The sequence below is a fragment of the Anser cygnoides genome, chromosome 12 (assembly GCF_040182565.1).
Source record: "Anser cygnoides isolate HZ-2024a breed goose chromosome 12, Taihu_goose_T2T_genome, whole genome shotgun sequence".
NCBI classification, from domain to species: domain Eukaryota; kingdom Metazoa; phylum Chordata; class Aves; order Anseriformes; family Anatidae; genus Anser; species Anser cygnoides.
In genome coordinates, this window is record NC_089884.1 from 3840482 (window position 1) to 3863321 (window position 22840).

Sequence of the window (22840 nt, forward strand, 5' to 3'; positions counted from 1 at the left end):
AAGTGGGCTGCATCTCACTCACCACTGACTCCTGATGCCAATAGGAAATGTTTTGAATCCTTCCTTGGCTTGGGCTGTAAATATAATTAGATGTCATCCCAAAATCAGAAACCAAGTGATGAAAACATAGGATTGCAAAGCAAAAACTTAATGCAAGAATGTTCCTAAAACTACTTGTTGACACCCACATGTGCGCTTGAATGCCTAGAAATCAGCCCAAAAAGCCCTCTGGGCAGTCAGAGAGCTCCTACAAGCTTTGGTGTGGCAGGAAAACACAGGAGACATCAGAGAGTGTTCTTTTTTGATGTATGTACCCCTAATAGAGAGGATGCATCTCATAGCTTTTATTTTAGCTTATATCATTTCCTTAGCCAAACAAGGTATTTTTTGTAACCGTCAGACATAGTTTCATTTTTTGAAGGTGCTGGAAGAAGTTTAATAGAAGGGTTTTCCTCCCCTCTTGTCTCCATGTGAGGTCTCTGTGTAATGGACCTGAACAGAAAGGTTTAGTATTCCAGCTGAATTCCTTCTGAATAGTTCAGCAGACCGGGAGAGATACATGGAGAGTTTCCATCTTTTATCTCGGCACAAAACTTTCCATCTGAATAGAGTCTCTTGAATGGGAAAGTTATTGTCCTCCAGTGAACCACTCATTTTTAGGATGACAGTAACTTGCATTTTCCACAGATGTTGCCAATTACAATGTTTCCCATTCCTGACATAAAGGGGAAACATGAAGGTACTTCGGATGCACTGTGCCGCAGCCGCAGTCAGTCGATGCTTTGCATTCACTGTCACGTTCACTTGCTTCCAAGCTCCGCGCTAGTGCAGCTGCAGTAAACTGTTTGGGCAGGACAGAGAGAAGAGAATAGAGGATGAGGGATGTTTATATTATGGAGAACAACACATGAGAAATGGCGACATCTCTATTACAAAGTCAGTGTTTTGAATATTGCACGGAGACTTCAGCAATGGCTGTCCCTATTTCTGCAGCAAAACAATCTGGAAATTGTTAGCTAAGGACAAAGCAAAAACTCTCTAAACACTCTATTAGCACCAGGCAGAGAATAAAAGCCGTGCTAAAAAACTGACTATTACAGACCTGGGTCTGTCATTACTTAGCGCTGAATGTGGCTACAGAAGATGGTCACATCTCTAACTCCCATGAGAGTACACTCCCAGCCCTGCATGAGGCAGCTGCTTTTGCCATTCACCATGTGAATTCAATACGCTGGAAAATGTTTCATTAAGTTGTTGTTCAATGTTCTAGTTAAATATTATGTATTATATAACTGCATAAGTTATATAATAATGAAATTATATATATCTTTATATAATTTAATCTCCAACATGTTTCTGGTTTGTTCATAAACCCCAGCCTGCCCTTCTCCACCTCCACCCACCCCACTCAAAAAAAGAAAAAAATAAAAAAAGAGTAATGTAGCAACATCAACAAATCTCTTTATCTAGAGCTGCTTGGTACATTATAGCTCCTTCTAATTCAGGATATGTAGTATTTGCAGAGTAGGCATGCATCTTGCCAGAGTTTGAGTTCAGATTTACACCCACATTTTGCCCCAGTCATCAACTTTTTTGCTTCATCAGGGTTCAGTTTTTTTTTTTTTTTTCCTGAGATTTCCAGTGCCCAGCAACTCTGGACTCATTCTAATGGAAATAAGTTCCACAGAGCAAGTACTTGTATATTTTGTCTTGCCTAAGTCCAGACATGGCAACTTAAGTCCTCTGTGAATAGGCACCTAATTAGTAGGAGTAGAAGAACATGCTCAAAATATCATAGAGTTCAGAAAACACACTAGTCCTATGAGGTTTTGGTGAACTTTGTGATGGTTTTGTCTGTGGAATCCCAAATGTTTTACCAGTCTACAACGAATGGTCTGACACAGGTGTTGAGGTGAGGGCCTGCCCCCTGCATCAGGCTATGAGACACACGGAGTCATGCAGGCCCCACCACTGTTCAGGCATCGTGAAGGCCAAGGTCTGTCTCTGCTTCTTCCTTGTTTTTGCTGAAGTTCCCACTGTTGGGTTTTGAAACAGGATGCAAGGGAAAATGCTCTATCTTAGACAAAAAAAGAAGAAAAAACAAGAACCTCCAAATTATTGTCAGGACACTCAAGTGTACAAGCCAAACAAGAACAACTGGTTTGTTTTGACCGTTCTTTTAGCACATTTCAATAGTATGGGACAAACATTTGCAGTTGATTTGGCATAAGTTCCAGGTCCCCTATCAAGTCTACTTGTCTTTCAAAGCCGTTAACCACGTCTTGAGTGTAACCAGCCCTACCTCATCATTTTTTTTTTTCCTCAGTCCTCCCAAAGTAGCTGCGTTATTTCATCATTCGTGTTTTCAGTATTCTGAGCGTGTTAAGGAAACTGGAGAAAGTGAATAGTTGAATATTCAAATGCTTTTTCACAATATCTCTCCATCTTTTCTTTGAAGTTTTGAATTTGAACGTTTTTCCAACTTACATCCAACAAGCTCTTTGGCATGAGAAAGCTTAGATGAGGCTTGATTCCTTAATTACATTGTTGGCAGACTACAACATTCCTTTGTTAATTTCTTGATATAAATCCCCCAAAGAGCTGCAAAAAGGAGAATGGTGGATTAATTTAATCATCATTTCCTGTGTGGTTAAATACCGATCCTTTATAGTCTACATACATTTGGGTTCCCTGAACTTCATCTTTTCCACCTAGAGTGAAAGCCTCTTCCACTGTATTTTTTTTTCCCTTTCAGACTTTATGTCCAAGGAATAATGCAAACTAAAGTTCATGTGCTGGGAGTAAGTGGAAACTCAGTAGCTTGGAGAAGAAAATTCAAATGCTTTCTTATACCGTCAAGTCTTGTAGAGCTGAAATGGCAAGGCTAATCCAGCTGGTGGCTGAAGGACACCTCCCATAGCTCCCTGAGCAGCTCTAGGCACTGGAAGGTTTCTGTGGAAGAAGGATGTACTGCAGTGTTGATCGTCTGTGCTGGAACAATATGGTTTTGAGGGCACTGAGGTTTGCAAGCTCCATATTCATAGTATGTAAATAGAGTGAAAATCCTTCTCATGACAAGGTAATGGAGATAAATACTGTACAATGCATTTCATCTGGGGCTTCAATTCAGCAGAACCTCCAGTTATTACAAACTTTCTGTCTCAATTAACTCAATGCTTCTGCCAAAGAAACCCAGGACATGCTGTTTGCAGCAGGGCAGATTTACTTTTCTGTGCAGACTTAAACAGCTGTTTCAGACTGTGACTGAAAAGTTATGGCATTTACAGTTGTTTTTTTCCAGACTCTTAAAAGAAATGTAATAGTGGAAGTGTTAGTTGTGTCTCTTCATCTTTGCATTCACCTCCCTCAGATTCGAGGCCTCCTGTCTTAGTCTCAAGGGGTTAAATAGCTCTTCTCCCAGATTAGTTTTGTAGAAAACCTGTCTAGCTACAACTAAGTTCCCTTTTTTGGGGGGGGGAGCTTGTTGCCATCACTAGGTCCCAGGCAGCCTTCGCAGATTGAAACGTTTTGTAGTCTGAGCATAAGGCTCAAAGGGTCAATTCCATGAGTTGGAGCTGATAATCTTTGTGGTTCCCTTCCAACTGAGGATATTCTAGGGTTTTATGAAACAACTAGCACCCTCTGCATTGCTCCTTATTGGACAACAACCAGCTGGGTGAGTGGTTGGTCCTGCTTCTAGAAACTTCAAGGAAGCTCTCTGCCTCCTTCAAACACAGAATCGTAGAATGGTTTGGGTTTGAAGGGACCTTAAACATCATCCTCCCAATGACCGCTTGAGCAGTGAACACTTCATTCTCTATGTCAACATGGACAAAGCAAACTACAAAACATGGATGAAGTAGGATCTTCCCAACTGGTAGCCTAGGATTTGTTGCTGAGCTGCCTTGAGAAGAGGTTTTGTTTGGAGCTGTGGTCTTGAATTTCCATTCAGGCAGTTCTTCACACTGCTGTCATTAACTTAAATATCTCAATAATCAGCTCATATACAGTAGTTGTGAATTATTACTGAGCAATTCCTCATCTTCAAAGGCCTACCAAGGAAAACAGATTTAAACTCTGAATGAATAGAAGGAATTTATTCAAATTAAGGGAGAATGACCCACTCCTGCAGTCTATGCTATAGAAAGGCACCATTATTCATGAGAAAACATTGGAATTTGGGTCAGAAATTCCATAACTTTCACACAGGTCACACATGACTGGGCACGACAGCCAAGCTCCTACAGTCTCCCTCTCTCTCTCATAGGAAGAAAATGATGCTGCCCTCCCTCTTCTACACTGGGATTTATAATGGTAACATGCTGTCATCCTGATTGATTTGCATGTGATTATTTCCTAAAAGATTGGAGCAGATAATAAACGGGAATACAAACAGCTTCCTTCAAGCGAATATTTGCAAGATCAGCCTGTTAGTGAGAGTCCCAGTCAGCAATTTCCAGGCGGCTGCTGGGACAAATGCAAAGTCTCAGGAATGCATAAGCAAGCGCATTAGGCACAATACATCCATTGGAGCAGTGATTCGTTAAAAAAAGCAGCCTCTGGAAACATGGAGAAAGCATGTTCTACACAAGAATAACTGATGGCTTTCCCTCCAAAAGGTGGGTAATTATTGCAAGTTGTCACTACTTACAAATTGGCCACATTAAATATATAATTTAGATAGTAATGCTCACTTTTAATATTTTTTTCCATGTATATCACAAACCCAAATGCCAATATATTTCATCAGTTTCCTAGTTTTCAGGACAAAAAGGAAAAAAAAAAAGGAAAAAGAAAATCCTATGAACTTCAGCTGTCTTTGCCTGGACTGGGAATTTCAGATAATAGAGAGGCTGAGAGTGTGCTGACCAGTTTTGAGAGACATTTCGGCTAGTTTTACCTTCTCTTCATTATATACCAGCCCAAATTGGTTTAAATTTCCATACTCAGTGGAGAACAGATGTAGAAAATAATTTCTGGTTTCTTTGAAACATGAGCAGCATATTTTTGATTCAGGGCTCTGTAAACGAGCTCCTTCCAGATTAGGAGGCTTGGGGCCACCCTGAGAAGAGGGACTTGCTGCTCAGCCCTGAGGACTTGCCCTGAAGACGAGGGGTTACTGGCAAAACCACCGAGACATGGAAAGGGTCCCAGGAAGCCCCACAGAGCCTGCAGATCCACAAGAAATCTTGGCCATAGCCCTGCATATCTTGGGACGTGAGTAATGTCTGCTGCTGCTCTGGTCTAACAAATGCCAGGCTAAATGGCTGGATCATTACCCTCCCCGGTATGGGACTGATCCAGCTCCCACTGGAGCCAGCTGGAGCCTTTCCATCGAATGGAGTTGGGGGGGGGATCAGCCCCACGGCTGCTGTTTGTCCTTCTATGGTGCACGCTGCCTCCTTCCCACTGCCTAGGGGGGCATGCGAGCCCAGGGTCGGGAAACGAGGGCAAATCCTGGAATCTGCAGCAATTCCTCGGAAGGGACGAAACTCCTATTTAAGGAAAGCAGAAAAACGGAGAGAAGGTTTTATGACTAGGTCCAGAATGAGGCAAAGAAAAACATTCCTGTAAGCAGTTCGAATCCAAGCGGATGGTCTTTATGTTTCTGTCATCCTGGCCCTTGAGAATTACTGGATGGCAGGGCCAAGGTGCACCCCAAAATCTGCCCCTTTGAGAAAGTTTCATCTGCTGACATTGTGAGTATGAGAGTAATACTGGGGAGGTCTCATCACAGAGCAGGACTTTGTTGTTCCAGCTACTGTACGAAATGAACACAATGATGGTCCCCACCCCAAAGCACAATTAGCACTTGGAATTACAATTACTCTGTGTTCCCCAGTCTGCAAAGTTTGACCCTCTTTGGGGTCATGGACTGGAAGAAAGGGAGCAGTGAAAGGCTAGAAGAGCGGTGATGGTTGACAGCAGAGCAGTGTTGACAGCAGATGAGTGTTTCCAAGAGGCAAGGATGAGCAGAGGTTGTGTTTACAGGCTCTGAGGGCTTCTCTGGGTCAGGGCACTCTGAAATGTAACACAATCCCTTCCCCATCCCACCCAGAATAGAGAGGAAGGGTTTACAGTGGAGTGTGAAAGAAATTCTCATTTACAGAAACCAAAGTTCATCAGAGGGCTCTACATCCAACCATCTGTGCTTGACCTCTCACTTCATACATGGGGTATATTTTGGGACTGATTCTTGTGTATGATCAACTTCCCTTTCTGTTTGGGGACAAGTTGCAGAAAACAACAGAGAAGAGAAAAACCCCAGCCCTATAAAGCAGGAATGTGGGAGTGTAAAGTTAGAAAACTGACAACAGCAAGAGAAGAATCTGAAACTATTTCAAATTCATTTTTTCAAGTGGCAACATTTCACGTTATGTCCTTCTTGATTTAATTTTCCCACTGAGTGGCAGATCCTCTGCTGAGGCAAACTGCTCTGAGACCACTATATTTTAGGATGAATTCCTATTCTCAAAGCAAGTGACATTGCTGTTGAGTCTCATAGCACAGGATTTCCAGCATCTGTGCTGAAATCTGTGGGTTTCACACTCTGCAGGGGGGCAAATATTGGCTTCAGATGCAGTTTTCATTGAGGATTTTATGCAAGGAAACATTCCAATTGTTCAAAGGCTGCTTTAAAAAAAATGCTGGTTCTGTAACAAATTTAAGTTAATACTTACTCTTTCCTCATGTCAGAATCAGCAATATGAAATAAAAATGACAAAGGGCTCCTTATTAAAATCCAAGAGGTGAGGTCACAGAGGTTAAGGAGCTCTGGAAAACAGAAATCCTTAAGATGCATGTCTGGTTGTTTTTGTCAGGATGGGAAAGTTGCTTTGTTTGAACCTTTTTAGCGATGGGCTTTGCAGAATGGAAACAGTGTCTGCTGATAGCGATGGAGAAAGCCCCACGTCTGAGAACAGCATGGGAGTGAGACTCCACCTCGGGGCAGCAGAAATACTGCCTGCCTTTTGGACAAACTGCTCCCTAGGGATTCCAAATCAAACACTTGATCCGCCAAAAAAGCAAAGATAAAGAAGTGACCTTATCGTTTCAGATTTCTGCAAGTATAAGGACCATAAATAAAGATGTAGCTTCTCTTGATTTTCTTGGTGAAGAGACACCGTAGCCTGTCTATTGATGCTCTGCAAAAATCTATGATGGGCCACTCCTTGTCAGTGCCAACACATGCTGGGGACTGTAAACAAAATGTTTCAAAATACACAGAAGTGAGAGAAAATAGCTTCCCTGCCTCCAAAGGGTGATACTACTATCTCCAAGACTTTGCCTCCTGCATTCTGTAACATTTTCTCAAAATTTTCAGACTTTTTCTTAGAGAAAACAGCTTTCTTATTTCTACCTACACAGCCCTGGGCTGTGAATTGCTGGTGCATCAGGATGGATGAGTATGTGCCAATCATCGGAGCTTTAAGGGCAGGAGCCCCTTGGGTGCTGATTCTGCAAAGATGTCAGCACCAGGTCCACTGCAATGGCGTGGAGCCAGCTCACTGAACTCTTCCCTGAATCAGGGACAAGCATTTGCAGGCTGTTTCTTTTAAAGAAAGAACCAATGTGCGTTCCTCTTGGATTACAAGTTAAAATATCTTCTGAGAATAAAAAAAAATTGGTGTTATTTTCTCTCAGATATGCTGTGTAGGAGTATAATAGGAGCACAATTACCTTAAATCAGACATGGACCATAAAGGAAACAGATGCTTATTTCTTTTAGAGATTAGACAATCTTGCACACTGCCCAATAGAAAACAAAGTAGAAAACAGAAAACAGGCAATATATCTCATAAGCATCAAGTAAATGAGAACATTGCTCAGGAAATAAGTAGATTTTATGACCGGTAGGGGAAAAAAAAAAAAAAGCTTTTTTTTTTTTCCTTTTCCTTTTCCTTTTTTTTTTTTTTTTTCTTTAATGAAGGCTATAGTAAGATTTCATTCATTTTCAAATGTCCAGCCTCTAGCAATTGTATCTTGGCCAGCTACACCTTCTAGTTCTTCCTGGTGATTTGAAAGAAGAGAAAATAGACGTGTTTTTTTTCCCCTGAAACTACACCCAGCATCTACTGCCACAACAACCAGCAGTCATCCCTGAGCTTGCCATTCAAGGTCTTCTGAGTTCAGGCTTTCTCAAGGCTGCTTCATCTCCTCGCATGGACTTCAAAGCTTAAACACCTCTGAGGACCAGGGGCAGCTCCCCAGACTGGAGCAGTTCCAAAAGTAACATTTTTTGCTTTCGGCCTTGACCGTCTCTACTAAAACCAGCTTAGGAGAGGCGGGAACCTTAAAGCATCCTTGTGGCCTCTGCTTAGCAGAGATTTTCTGGTTCATTAAAGCCTTGATACATTAATGGCCTGTGTGCAATTTCAGAGACTGGTGCGCTGAACTCCTGCCGTTCGGGCCTGGAGCTTGTTAGTGTAATTTTCTAAAGATTAGCAAGCATTGATTCCACTGGGAAGCCTTGGGGAAATGCTGTTAATCTCCCCTGACCGCTGCAGCAGTGCGTGTTTGTGGAGGGGGCCTGCTGGCACCGTCCTCGCTGCTGCAGGGGAGGTGTGAGTTGTAAGGAAAGTTTTTCCTTCAGAAAACTGCATCAATTCCAATCGGGAGTCATTAGGCAATGGGAGCTTCATTGAGTCAGACACTTCATTTTGCCTCTCCCAGGTTGTCTGAGCCCTGGAGGCCCTCCGCAGAAGATAGATATTGACTCGATTCTGGCTTTGGTTTCCCTAGCTAACTCCTATTAACCTCAACAAGCTTGGACAGGTATGAATTAGGTGGAATTTTACTCAGTGGAAGGACAGCATATATATTTTAACACAGACAAGTCCTGCGTTATTACACAGTGGAAAAAGAAAACCAGCCTGGATAATTCAATTTCCTAGCACGAAGGTAGAAAGTACTACAGTTAAATAGAGGAGGTAATTCAATTTTCTGGTTACAAAATAACATTCTTGGTAGAATTAATGAAAAAATGCTGAGTTCTGGGCCAGTGTTTACAAATCAAATCTCACAGTGTACATGTGTGTAGAGTGTTCTGCAACACAAAGAGGATAATAAAGTGCCTAAATCTATATTAAAGCCCCTAAAGGTGGATCTTGGATGCTGGTTTATATATTTTAGTAGCTGTTTATCAATTCTATATGAGCCATGGAGAAAGGGATGTAAATGCTGCCCTTCAGTATCCTTTTCCCAATGCAGAATGATTGTCCCTGACTTAGTTTTACGTTGGTGCAAAGCTCAGCAGAGCCTTACCTCACAAAATGTGTCATCAGTTGTACGTCAGCCATCTCCCAAACAGGGAAACCGGGAAACCTAGAAAGAGAAAAGCAGAGTGGCTGAGGAAGGACAAATTGTTTAGATCATCCAGGCATTGTTTTCATATCTCCAGCTAAGCTGAGGAAATAGATTTGTTGGTCCTGACAAAAAAGCCCTTTGTACATTGTAGGAGAAAGAGACCCTGGGGAACGGAGAACAATAGGCTTCCCATGACACAGGGCCTGATTACCTTCAGGAAACGCATGTGGATTGCTCAGAATGATTGAATTCCAATATTGCTTTTTCAGGATCATGTAATTATATTACAGACTCTATCATGGTCCTTTAAATGGCCAGAATCTCTTTTAGTGCAGTAATGAAATAACCACTGCTTAAAATAATGATTTTATTTTTTTTTTAATGGGCTTAGCAGCCAGTGCTAGAGCAGTTTCCCGTTGGACAGTGCAGACAGCCACGTGGATGTGTTGTAGCCTCCAGCCTTCCTGCGAGCAGTGGGGTGCGGGTCCGCCCCTTCAGCTCCCATGCTCCATAACTACAATTTGCTGTGCTGGGATCCAGCCGCAGGGACTTTGTGGCAGTGGGGCAGCTCAGCACCTTCCCCACCATTCACGGTGGCAGTGAAATGGGTGCTGACTGATGGCTGCAGACAGACATGTGAGAAGGAAACAAGGGCACAGCTCTGGGTTCCTCTTTTCAACAGCAGCCTCATGGGCTTTGAGGACATTTTGGCCGTTCAGAGCTGGAGGAGCCATGACTGGCACAAGACTTTAGGCAGTGAGGCCAGACATCACCGGCACAGTAATTTCTGGGAGATTTCCCTTTCCTGCTGTCAGTGCTAGAACCAAATGAAAACTTTGCACTGCTTACTGTGGGGATCCCTGGCTAACGCGTACACAGCCCTTCGATGCTGAGCTACCAAAGACACAACAGCTCCTGCACAGAAACCTGTTTTTTCAATGATAGTGATGAATTCCAGAGATCACAAAAGCTAGAAAACTGTCAGCAGAGAGCTTGGGGCTCAAGGAAAGACAAAAGAGCCTCGGGAGCACCTCTCCAGCAAGGCCCTGCCATGACCTCCGCTCTGCTGGGGGATCACTGCAGAAGAGCAGTATCCTGCTGCGCGACCTGGCAGGTCACGGAGAGCAATGGCAGAGAAATTTGGCAATGAGAAAGGGCTCCTCAGGTTTTTAAGATGTGTGAATGAAAACTATGGGAGTAGTTTACAAAACTACAATTCCACCATTGCTCCCTAGCAATATATCTCAGCCTAATTGCATTCATTTTTTTTCTTCTGATTTTGTGCAAAAAAACGTTTGTGAGTCTTGCAACCTGAGTGTCTGCCCAGTTCTTCTGTGAGAACAGAGACAGGATCCATATATAAATCATTCCTCCTTTTCAAACTTGCCCTTTTGCTAGGGCGGATTAAAATCTCCACTTTATTTACAAACATCAGCTTACTGAATAAACTATTGAGGGCTGTAACTGTTGATCTATGCTAAGGCCATCTGAAGCATCAAAGCAAAGGGTATTTATGGGGAAGGGTTGATAAACCATGGCAACTTGCCTCTCTTCCTTCCTAGCTAGGTGCAGCAGCGATGGCTCAATCAGTTCGGCTTCTGTGAGCATGTTTTAGAAGTATGGTTTGCAACTTTTATGGGCTGAAGATTAAATACCAAATGCAGTCTCGATGGCAGCAAGCACAAATCTCCCGAATTCCTCAGCACCACAGTGCCATTTGCTTCTATGCAGTGAATAAATTGGGAAGTGCAGACACGGGAGATGACGGGGAGGTTAGACGTGGGCTTTGAAGCATCGGGGGTGGATCGATGTTGAAAGCACTGTGTTAGCTCAGCCCTCTGGGCTGTTTTACTTCAGCAATTAAAGCCACTGGTGCAAGAAGTCAAAATGGCTTTGTCAATGTCATCAAAATGATAGAAAATTCCTGCTTGCTCCTAACTTTATGTTAGCAAAGAAATCCCTTTATTCCCTCCGTCCTGGGAGATAGATCGAAGATGTCCCCTTGAGGTTGTCGCCCTCAGATTTTCCAGGCTGCAGATCCCACAAATAACACCAGCCAGGCTTTCTTCCCCATCAATTTAGATTTTCCTCAGTCTTATTTGAATCAAGGTGATTGTTGCTTTTTATTTTTTATTTTTTATTTCCTATCAGGTTGAAAACATTAAAAGGAGTAATTCATATTTTCAGATAAAATATTTCACTGAACACCCCCAAGTCAAGAACTGGGACACTTGTAATAGGTTTCAGATTCATGAGCAACTTCCTTCTACTTTTCCTGCAAAAGAATAAATAAATATGCAAATCAAAGCTATCAGTTACTTAGTTTCTCATCAGAAACCATAAATAGCCACCCAGTTTATTCAGAGGAAATACATTTCGAAAAAAATTTCGTGTTTCAAAATGGCTATAAAACCAAAGGCAAAAGGAAGGGAAAAATAGGCGCAGTTTCTTCTTGCTCCCAGTCCTTTCATAATATTTAATCCGAACATTTGCTATTTGACATAAAGAATTCCCGCAAAATGGGAATGTTCCCACTGCTGAGAGAGGATGGGCACAGTCCAGAAGAATACCTTTGAGGATGGTTTCCTTCTGAGTCTGGCTGCTGACCTCAGAAAACATTTTCCAGCTGTGAATGACATTCATATGTAGCTTGCAGGACATGCTTGGTTAAATAGAGCAACCCAGAGCAATAAAGACCTTTTTGTAAAACTGTACTAGGACATCAATTTCACCAGGCATGACAGACTTTCAGCTTTGTCTTGCAATCAGGAGAAAATGTGGCCTAATTAGTAATAATCACATTCCTGTGGTGTTGACCACTGGATGATAATGTTATATGGTCTCTCTAGTCCTCTTCCTTGCCACACAGGCAAATATTCTGCCACAATGTCCTCTGACTTTCCACTAGCTATCCTCTTGCTTTGCGTGTTGAAGGACTCCTTAGGACTTTATGTCTCCATCATACCCAAACACCCAAGGGCCTCCACCTGTTTGTGTGAAGTGCTGCAGACATTTTTGACTTTTCTAAAGCAGTCCAAAGGAAAAAAAAAAATCAAATTAGTAATCTTCAAGTGAATATCCCTCACAAGTGTATAAAAACAGAGCACTTTGTTTGCAGAAGGTTTTAGACATATGCTAAACCTTAAGTGCGTACGTCCCACAGAAGGAGGGTTGCTGTTCAGACTACCCATGTGCTCAAAATTACACAAGAGCTGTAGGTTTTTTCTGGTTTGGGACCCTGAACCATAAACCGCACAAAGGAGATCTGCCAGGCTTCAGATGAACCACAAAGGCGAATTTAATCTCCTCAGAAATGTGCGGCTGGCTCGATACAGATTTTCTGGTGCACAGATCAAAGAAAGAGTTGTACGCTGGGCTAGTATGTGTCTCCACATGTGAAATAGGTGGGGAAAAATGGAACAAAAGTAAGAAAACAAGGAATGGGGCCTCAGTCTTGGTAAGACTGCTTACATTTGGTAAAGAGACTCTTGCTTGTTGGCTAGTAGCAAGGACTGGAGAAGGCACGAGTTTTGTTGCTGTCTTGTGACTGCTGCAGACAACCGCCAAATAACTACACTAAGTAGTTTGCTGCCTGCTTCTTTCACCTCCTTAGGAAAAAAAAAAAAAAAAAAAAAGACTCTTTCAGCCTCCTGGGCGAAGTGGTTAGGCAGAAGTGATTCCAGATGGGAGAGGATGGGGTGGCTTTTGTATTCACAACATCCGTATGGCACATATGGCAGCGGACGATCCAGAGGGCTCAGGGAATTAGGTGACAAGTTGTGTGGCTCTCCAAGGCCACTGCTGAAATCAAAGGGTAAAGAAAAGAGCTGGCTTTGAGGTTTCCGATCCATTTGGAGCATCTCTGCTGTAGGCACAGGGCATGCTGCATCTCTCTTTGCATAAATGAGCCACAGAGATGTCCTCTTGGTAGCACAGACAGCGCGGCCCTGCCAGACGGATGTTTCCATCAGTCTGCCTTCTTGTCCCGGAGAACAGATGATATAACTCTGTGCCTGCTTGGGCTGCTGGACCTAGGGAATAAAGTAACGGTGTTTGTGGGAGAATTTAAGTGGCGTAATAGAAGTGTGCTCAGAGCAAGAGTCTGAAGATTCGGTATTTTTGTGAGCTGTCATAAACCAGGATTCTGTATCCTTCCCCAGACAGGTCTTTGACAGCAATCAATAGCTAGAAAAATGAAGCGAATTGTTGGCAGCCGGATTTAATATCTCCTCAATACGGTACTTTGTTTTATTTCTGTGTCTGGCTGTCATCTACTGGAACAAGATCTGAGAGAAGTGAAACAAAATCCAATTTTTGTTGCTTCTTCCTCAGTAGGAGAAAATCTGTCTTATACCATGGGACTGGTATAATTACACCACTTATATATATATATACCGGTATAATAATACCAAGACTGCATTGCTCCACGGAATAACTGCTCTACTTGTCCCCCATCCCCAAATTCTTGAAAACCTCTAAAAGGTTAAACATAGTTCTGCTTTGACCTGGAAAACAAGAGATGTCTAACGTATTTTTACGGATTAACTTTTCCGAGGTGCATTATTTAACTCATTACTTCGGTGCTCAGCTGAACTGTCAGATTTGGTCTCTGTTGTGACACTTGCAATAATCTCCAATTAGACACAACAGATTACGCTGGGAAGCCAGACGTAAAGCAGGCAATGCCGAGCTAAACGGGCAGGCTGAGCACAACATATGCTCAAGGGTGTCCCGCCACTCTGCATGACTAGACATGACGAGATTTGCGGGGAGGTATGCGATGTGGGCCAGCGGCGAAGGGAAGGTGTTGAGCTCTTGGCACACTTGCCTAGCAATGCGAGGAGACACCAGGCAAATTCCTCGGCTTTGCACAAAGGCAGGGCTGTCTGAAGGGCAAACACCAGCACTGTGCTGACTCCGAGGAACACAGCCGCCTCCTCCTGCACAGCCACAACAATTTCCTTGCATCAGTGAGATAGTGCCGTTATCAGAGTTACTGAACGGCAACAAGTGCCACAGCAGCATTTGGTTGTTCAAAGCAAAACAGGATCTAGGAGACTTCTGCTCCCTGGCACAGAAGCGATGCTGTGAATTATTCTGCCTATTACGGGGTTTCGAAGCAGTGCTTATTTTAAGGAGGGGTGGTGCATCCATAGTCAAGGCTGGCTTATGGAGCTGTGCAGGACCTTTTTGTTCTGAGTCTTTAATAGGACAATCCCCATTTAATCCTAGAATCTGCTGCAATTTTCAGATCACCAGATGAGATGGTTAATGCTGAGACTTGCAGGACAACTACAGGTTTTTTGTTGCTGTAATTTTGTCTTGAACCCTCACCTAAGATGTCATGGATGTTTCCTTTACAAACTCTCCCCTCCCTCCACCGGGAAAACGTGTTTAGTAAATAGCTCTGATGACATGAGGCACTTTTTATTGTTTGAGTTAAATGAATGTAATAGACTTAATTAGTTACACATTTCCCTAACAGGAAATAGGAAGCCACTAAAACTACTGCACTAAAATATCCCTCAGTTATTGCTTCTTATAGCACATGATTTCAATTTTACTCATCAGTCCTTCTCCCATTGGGTGGGTTCAGCAGAGGTGCTCTAAGGGCAGCAGAGGTGCAAGAAGGGTGCAGGGACACGCCAGGTGGTGGGGCTGGGAGGTGGAAGCAGGGCATTCATGGGATGGTGACATCCCTTCTCCTCTCACTGGGGCCTCTCTATTGTGAACACCCTGTGCTGGTTCCCCTGTGAGCCCCAGATGCACCAGGTATCCCCTCCATAACAACAAGCAAGGAAATAGAAAAATAGAAAAGGCACAAAAAAGAGGACGAGCAGACAGAAAGCCTTTTAATTTGAGTGAGTTCAAAGCAATATGCTCAGAGGATAACAAGTATGATATACTGCTCATATCAGTTCAGGGCCATGTTGAAATAAGCTGAGCCATTTAATTAATGAATATACTTAAAACAAGGAATATAGAGATAAATATCACTGAGAGGTGCAATTATTTTGACAGATGCAGCAAATAAGGTTTGGTAATTCCTCATGGAAGGATTGTATGCTGTTTGCTTTCACGGCTCAGCTTTGGGTCTTGCTCTCTGCCCTGGGGAGGAGCAGGCAGAAAACCTGCCATTACGTATTTAGGATCTTGTGCATGTGGCCTGTATACCAAAGTGTGTGATGAAAACAGTACTTCTCCACAGCACATCATCATTCTTTCATCTCATTCTCTCCCTCCCCTATCAACCGTCATATAGATTATATGAGAATAAACACTTGGGTGAGACACAAATGGAAAATAATTTCTGAATGAGCCCAGACTGTGAGATGTTTTTTTTTCCCCTGGCATTTCTGGGACAGTTTTGGATGTGCCTGATTCTTGTGTCACTGCTTTTGCTGTGCTGGAGGATGCCACCTCATATCCCAAGCGCTGAGATCAGGAGGGGCACCTCCATGTGCATGTGGTTGGCAGGTTTTTAGGACAGTAGGCAAGGATATGCTTTTTCAGGATATTTAATTCACCTCTTTGGTAGTGCAATATACCGCACAGCTGGCCACAGTCTTTGCTACTAGCTTCTCTGTAAACATCATCTGTACTGGCAGTCTTAGCAATTACTTAATTAAGATCTAAGGGGGAAAGGGGAACACAAACTTGCCATATATTTCAAAAGGAGAACGTTTTGGTTTCACGTCCCTTTCTTCCAGTGGCAAACACTTGATCTAAGCATCACTACCTCCAGCTAGGCCCTACAGCTTGGCAATTTAATCTTCAAAGACATCAGATTTAAATATTTAGAAGTCTCTGATTCCTATCCCAAGCTTCCCAAGTGGCAGATCCACGCATTTTACCACACGATGAGTGAGACACATTGCATTGGACGACAGCATCACCGTGGGGACAAGACACATCATGCTGGTGCTCAGGAGCATGCCAGGAAGCTGGACTTGGGCTCTGCCCATGGAACAGCTCTGTGTGTCTGCACTTCTGCTGCTGAGGTAGCAGCTGGATTGAAATCCTTTAACTCTGTCACTGAAGATTGAGAACTGCACATCTGGAGAATCAAACTCTTCCCCAAAACAATTACGCATGATTTATATCATATCTAACTTTTCATCTTTTTCTTAAGTCAAAATACATATTTTTATCCTTGTCAGAGGATCCCCGATTGTTACACAAAGTTCATAATAAATCCTTAAGTTTTCTGAAATCCACCTGCTCTGAGATTCTGGTTATAAACTCCAAAAGCAGGCTTGCTTTGACCAAATGTAAGTCGTGTTCCGCAGCGGGGACCTAGAAGTCAGGGCTGAAACTTTTTGGAGAAATCTGCCACTTGTGGATGAATATAGAGGGAAGTATTCTATCTGATTGGGGTCTTATTTTGTTTGGAAGTGAATTCTATTTGTATGAGCTCTTTGCAGTTTAGCAGCTATGGTTAAGTCTGCCGTGAACACAAACGGCATTATCACCTGTTTGAGTAAGGTACTGAAAGCTACAAACTCACATTTTCTAATTTCAGAAACCTGTTTACATTCTTATTTGATAGCATCCTGTCTTTTCTGATGCTTCATTTCTTCCATTTCCAGTTACAATTGACTCTTCCATTTCTTCAGTCATACCAAATATTGCAAAAGATGAATTACACAGAAATAGATGTTTGGCACTTTGTTAATACTACTCAGCAGTAACAATCCAAAAAGCATTCTAAAGACTCTAAAAGCCACTCAGAAAAATAGATAAGACTCATTTAATTTATTTTTGTGATGCTGTTAGTGTCATCTTCAAATGTCATAGCATTTTCTCTTCTTTAAAAGCCAATTGAGAATCTGACTGCAATTCTTTTAGCCATTTTGCTACAACTGTTGATTTAACTTGAAAGGATGACTGTTTTTATTCCACAGAAAATGTCATAATAGAAACAATCTTGCTCTAAAATTCAACATCCCCCACCTTTTGAAAGCATGGCTTGGCACTGCAAACTGAAACTAGTTTGGGGTTTCTGACCCATGTTACAATATGACTGGGAGATGCCTTTATGCCTTTGCCTAGACATTTAAGAGTGTCTTAGTAATTTCTTAAGACTGCAACCGTCCAAATAAAAAAGGTTCTGTTTTTTTTTTTCTTTCTTTTTTTTTTTTTTTCAATGAAGACACTGCAATGTTCATGCATATGATGCTTTTTTAATAGGAGGAAGATCCACAGATTAAGGAGCTGTCTGAGAACTCCTGCTTCCAAATGATGGTCAATAAATAAAGTCCCATGGTACAGAGTCTGGGTCCTCAGCAACATCAGGGGCCGTAGCCGCAACTCAGCTCTGCAGATCAATTCCTGTTTTGCTATGCTACTTGCTAGCTTAGACATTACGAGGTACCTGAGATAACATCTATTTTTTTTTTGCCTTTTACAGCATTGATTAATGTCAGCGAAAAGCTTTCCACTGACTTTCACATTCCATCGACAATCTTTGATTCAGATTTGTCTCCAGAGACATAAACCACATGTTCTACAGAAGAAAATGGGATAGAGTAAAGGCAGTGGGATTTTAAAATTTTTATCCCATACTGGTTCTTCTACATGTATAACATAATATTGATGTACTGCCATTTTTTTCCACTGAGTATCCATCTAAGAATAGAAAGCACTACAGTGGTATTAAGAGACCTCTTAACATTGGCCGAATATACTAACTGCTTAAGATGAAGGACTTTCTCACAGCAACTTGTATGGCCTCTCTTACATTAAAAGAAACATCTATCCATATTACAGTGACAGCTAGAAGGAGTACAGCTGTAGGAGTTACTGCTACTGCATTACCACAGTATCATAAAAAACTACTTAGGATAAATTTCTACAACAGCCATTACCCATCCTCACGAAGCAGTCACACTACAGCTGAAAGGAGAGGACTCTTTTCCTGATGCTCATGCAGCGATGTTCCACAGTTGAGTGTTTCAGACATTTTCATGTTAGGCAATCTTTCTTTATAGACATAAACAGTAGGCAAAACTGAAAGGAAATTTTGGAATAGGTTTGTCAGTAGCTACACTAAGCACTACAGGTTAAATGTATGCATATCCCTTCAGCTGATGATGTGAACAACCACTCAGCTATATTTAAATGATAACTTGAAAAAAACAAACAAACAAACCACAAAACACTAAACACAGGGAAAGAAAGCATTTCAGAAAGAGCTTGTAGGCACCAAAATATTTACTAAGTCTCAGATGAACCTCCTAGAATCACCAGGGAAATACCCTCTTATGAGTTCCTTGGAACTGGTGGGGACTTTCCAAGAATATTCTTAAAGTTTGTCCTAGCCCAGTAATTCTGCTTTTCAAACAAATTTTTTTTGGGCTTTCCCCAGGTTCCCTCATTGCCCTAGACAGCTAGCGAGGAGACCCTGCCTGAGAGACCTTCATCTCTGAACACAATGTGGGAACAGCTGATAAAGACACGTTGAAACTTGCATATAGAAAAAAAAAAAAAAAAGTCAATCACACTGTGGTGCTGTGAAAGAGACCTAATTATAATCCTCTTTCATCTTCAATTAACCTTACAGACAAAACAAGAAGGCATCTAGTCCAAAAGTGCTGATGAAAGAGAAAGGCTAAACACAGACAGAAAAATCTCCACTGCTGCAGTGCTACTGTAAGCAAAGTGGAAAATCAGCAAGCCAAATTTGAGACTGTCCACATCTGTCCTGTTAGCTTGACATATCGTGTGAATAGTCACTAATGGAAAACTCAGTTTATAACAGGCATTCGGGCATACTTTTGTTGACCCACACTGCAATTTTAAAGCAAACTTTTAGCAGCTTAGGGGAGAGAGAAATAAAAGGAAGAAAATACATTTCTTTAGATGCTGAGCATCCAGAGAACTTACGTTTGCAATAAAGTGCAGAAATAAACAACTTCTTGTAGATACTGCCCTCATGCTGCCTTCTAATTGTACTACATAGATCAACGAGTGCAATAGGGAAGAGAAAAACAACTTGGCGAAGAATTTAAATGAGATGTTGGAAGGAATTGGGAAAGTCATAGTCAAGCCAGGATGCAGTTGTAAATACCACAGATAATAGATTTTCATATATATTGTTTGCAGCGACTCCTGTGCAGAGCATCCCCCCTCGAGCCAGACTCCACGTTCCTTACTCCTTTCTCATATGTTAGGGATGTCATTGCAGATCTCTCTTGTGAGCCCTCAGTCCTGTCATAACCTCCGTACATGTGGTTAACACCTACACACATAACTGCAGCTAGGGTTGCCTGGGATGTCTTGTATAAGACAGCCAGCTCTTTGGAGGTAAAGCTCTTACAATACACACAGGGGTCTGAGAAAGGAATTCTGTAAAACCAGGATCTCCCAATGGCTCTGTGATGGGGTCTTTGTCCTCACAACTCCTTCCCAAGGCACCAGAGGTTGCCTGACGCCCCCTTTACCTCTGCCAGCTTTTATATGAATCACTGAGCCCTCCTCATTTGGGACTGATATTTCTTCTCATTAAATGCAAATGCATATTCCTAAAAGACTCTGTCTGCAGAGAAGTCTGGCTAGCCTCAGGAATAAATCATCTGGCTATAGGCAGGCACTTCTGAAGGTTTTACCACAGTGAAAGGAAAGCACTATGTTGTGTTTTCTAATAAACGATTCGCTGCTATGACAAACTTTGTTAGTCTCAAGATCTGCTCCTACTCCCTGCCTCGTTCCACCTCACTTGGCTGTTCCATCCAAAGGCTCCTTCTGCTTCTCACATGGCGACACGGCTAAAAGCAGACGGCCACTTCACCTGCCCAGTGCCAGGAGGGCTGAGCTCTAACTGCAGATCCCAGATAATAAATAATTATAATTATTATCCTCAGAAGAGTCCAAAACCCAAAAAACAAAATTTGAGTTCCACTGAAGTCAGAGGGAGTTTTGCCAGAAACTTCAGTGCTGGCAGGATTTCATCCAACATTTCTTTCACATTAGATTTAATTAGAGGTCGATAATGAGGCACTCTTAAAATTCTCCACATCTGGGGAAAGAAAACCATGATTAGATTAGAGTGTACAGTTATAATTCACAAATTGGATTGTTAGAACTAGTTCTCCTCTGCTTTTTTTCCCCTTCTTTGCCAGGAATAACACAATTAAACTCAGCGTCTCCACACGTAATCCAGTCAGGAATGACTGAAGTACGGTGGTGTTGGAGAAACCTGTTGCAGACTATTGAAATGGAGGCCTGATTTAGGGTTCTCATTTCAGCTTAGATGAAAGTCAGATTACTTCACATATGGTGCTTTACAGAAGATTGCAAATTAACCACCAGTCATCCAAGAAGATGCCTACAGATGGAAAAGAAATCAAGAGGAAATTAGAGGAAGAGTAAACACCCTTTTTCTTCCATCAGGTTAATGAACACGGACATTTTTCTTGCCAACATTGTCCCTAGCTCAAACAAATGAGGTTGTGTTCCTGGGAAACAGGAAACACCCTTCAGAAACACCCTGCAGAAAATCTCAGCTGTGAGCATGCCAGAACTGAAGGGTCTCTGGTTTTACCACAGGATCCCCAGAAGCCAAGGTGGGGACACAAGCCCTGAGATGCCATGCCCCACACTGCCTGCTCACTCCACATCATGGGCTGGCTTAGTCCTAATGGTGAGACTAATTCAGCTTTATATTCATAAACCACAACGTTTAATTCCCATTTGTCTGCTAGGTCTCTCATCTGAGGACCTATAGGTATTAGGAACTGCATAGAGGATAAGATTTCTTATATTTATGACATCGAGCAGCAATAAAAGGTACGAATAAACATCCAGAAGTAGACGTTGTATTGGGGTCACAGTAGGGGTTCTTCCAGATAGGGGATTCTGGTGCGAATCCACCCACTGGCTTTGCAGATCCATGCGAGAATGTCCAAGTACTAGGGAGGAATAAATTACAATAGAGTAGGGTAACACTGCTGATACAAAAGTTGCTAATGGGAGATGCATGACAAAAAGGTATCCTATGTTCAGAAAAGAGGGAAAATGGGGTGCTTCAGATGAAGTTCAGAAATCGGGAACGTAATTTTCATATTTCTTGGAAAGATAATACAAACAAAACAGGTGTATTTATATTTCAGTATTCCATAGCAAGATTGTTGTTTGTTTTCCTAACCAAGTATTTTCTTGTTCATGTCAAACTACTTCAGCATTCCAGGTCAGAAACAAACAAACAAACAAACAAACAAAAACAAAAACAAAACAAAACAAAAACAAACAAACAAACAAAACAACAACAAAAAAAACACAGAGTAGAAGCTGAGCTCGACCTAATACTGCAACATAAAAACAAAGTCGGACACTAGTCGGAATAATGACTGGAAATGTGGATTTCATTTCCATTTGCTTTCCTGAGTAAGAGCTTGCTGGCTTTTATTAACATTTGGAAGAAATCATGCTGACTCCAGCCCGATTAGAAGGGGAAGCCAGTAAATTTAACACGGATTATAGGATCACTGTCTGGATTAAACTGACCAGAGAATGACTTCAACCTTCACTTTCAGAAAATACAATAGTTTCCATTTGTGAATGCAAACGAGTGAACAGTGTAGTTACAGCCATATCATTTTATCCATGACCACTTTTTATTTCACTTCCCAGAGGATTACTACTTTTGCTCAGAATAATAAACAATAAAAAAAAAAAAAAGCTGTAAAATCTGGTGATCTGAATGGATTTAGCCCCAGCCTGCTTCAAAACAGCCAATGTTCCTGATCCCTGGTCACAAATCACAGAGATAACGGACCATGGCCAGAAGCCTGCTGCAGCCGTGGGAAGGACAGACACATGTAGGATGCAGAAGGGATGAGTGGGTAGGCAGACTTCCTCAGAGACAATCCACACTTTAAGAGTGATCTTCTCCTTCAAATGTCCTTTGCTGTTTCTGTGGAAGTCTGTGGGAAGGCAGCACTGCTTCACTCTACAGCCTAGAAAAAATATTGAGTTTCTAACCTGCTTTTGGACAGTTAAAACCAAAATGAGCAATGAAATTCAGCATGATCATAAGATCAAACGTCATAAAAAGCCCAGTGCAAATACAGTGTAGGCCCTAATTCTGCCCTGAAGGTCTCATAATTTCATCCTCATTGAGTATAATTGTGCATAACTCCCAATGTCACATCCACTGAAAAAAGAGTCAACTTTGCGTTTTACGTGCAATGTGAGATCTGTGAGTGATGCCAAAGAAACTTCTGTCGCTGTTTAACACAGTCAGGCTCACATACAATTTACATGAGCCAGCTATTGGCATCCAAGGAAATCTGACTAAAACCACAGAATAGTTGTTGCTCTTGCACAACCCTTTTTCTTCCCTACTTACCAAGAATAATTTTGCAATGAAGAGACTCATCTCACTTCTCCAAAATATTTCTGGAAACATGCAACCTTCAGAAAACAAGGTGATACTTTGGTCTGAGACTGACGGGCAGCTAAGCAAATGTTATTCTACTATTTCATGCAGTTAGTAGAAACAGGCATTATGGTGTGCAGGATTCCCCAAATATGT

At 42.0% G+C, this 22840-nt stretch overlaps 1 long non-coding RNA gene across 1 annotated transcript in view; it reads right to left on the bottom strand.

Annotated features, from left to right (window-relative positions):
* Positions 1-1588: 1588 nt before the first annotated feature.
* The window catches only part of LOC136791774 (uncharacterized), a 59456-nt gene continuing 38204 nt past the window's right edge, over positions 1589-22840 (bottom strand). The window contains exons 2-3 of the long non-coding RNA XR_010834378.1: positions 9265-9324; positions 1589-5495 (exon numbers count right to left, since the gene is read on the bottom strand). This is a non-coding gene — a long non-coding RNA (uncharacterized lncRNA). The remainder of the gene's footprint in view (positions 5496-9264; positions 9325-22840) is intronic.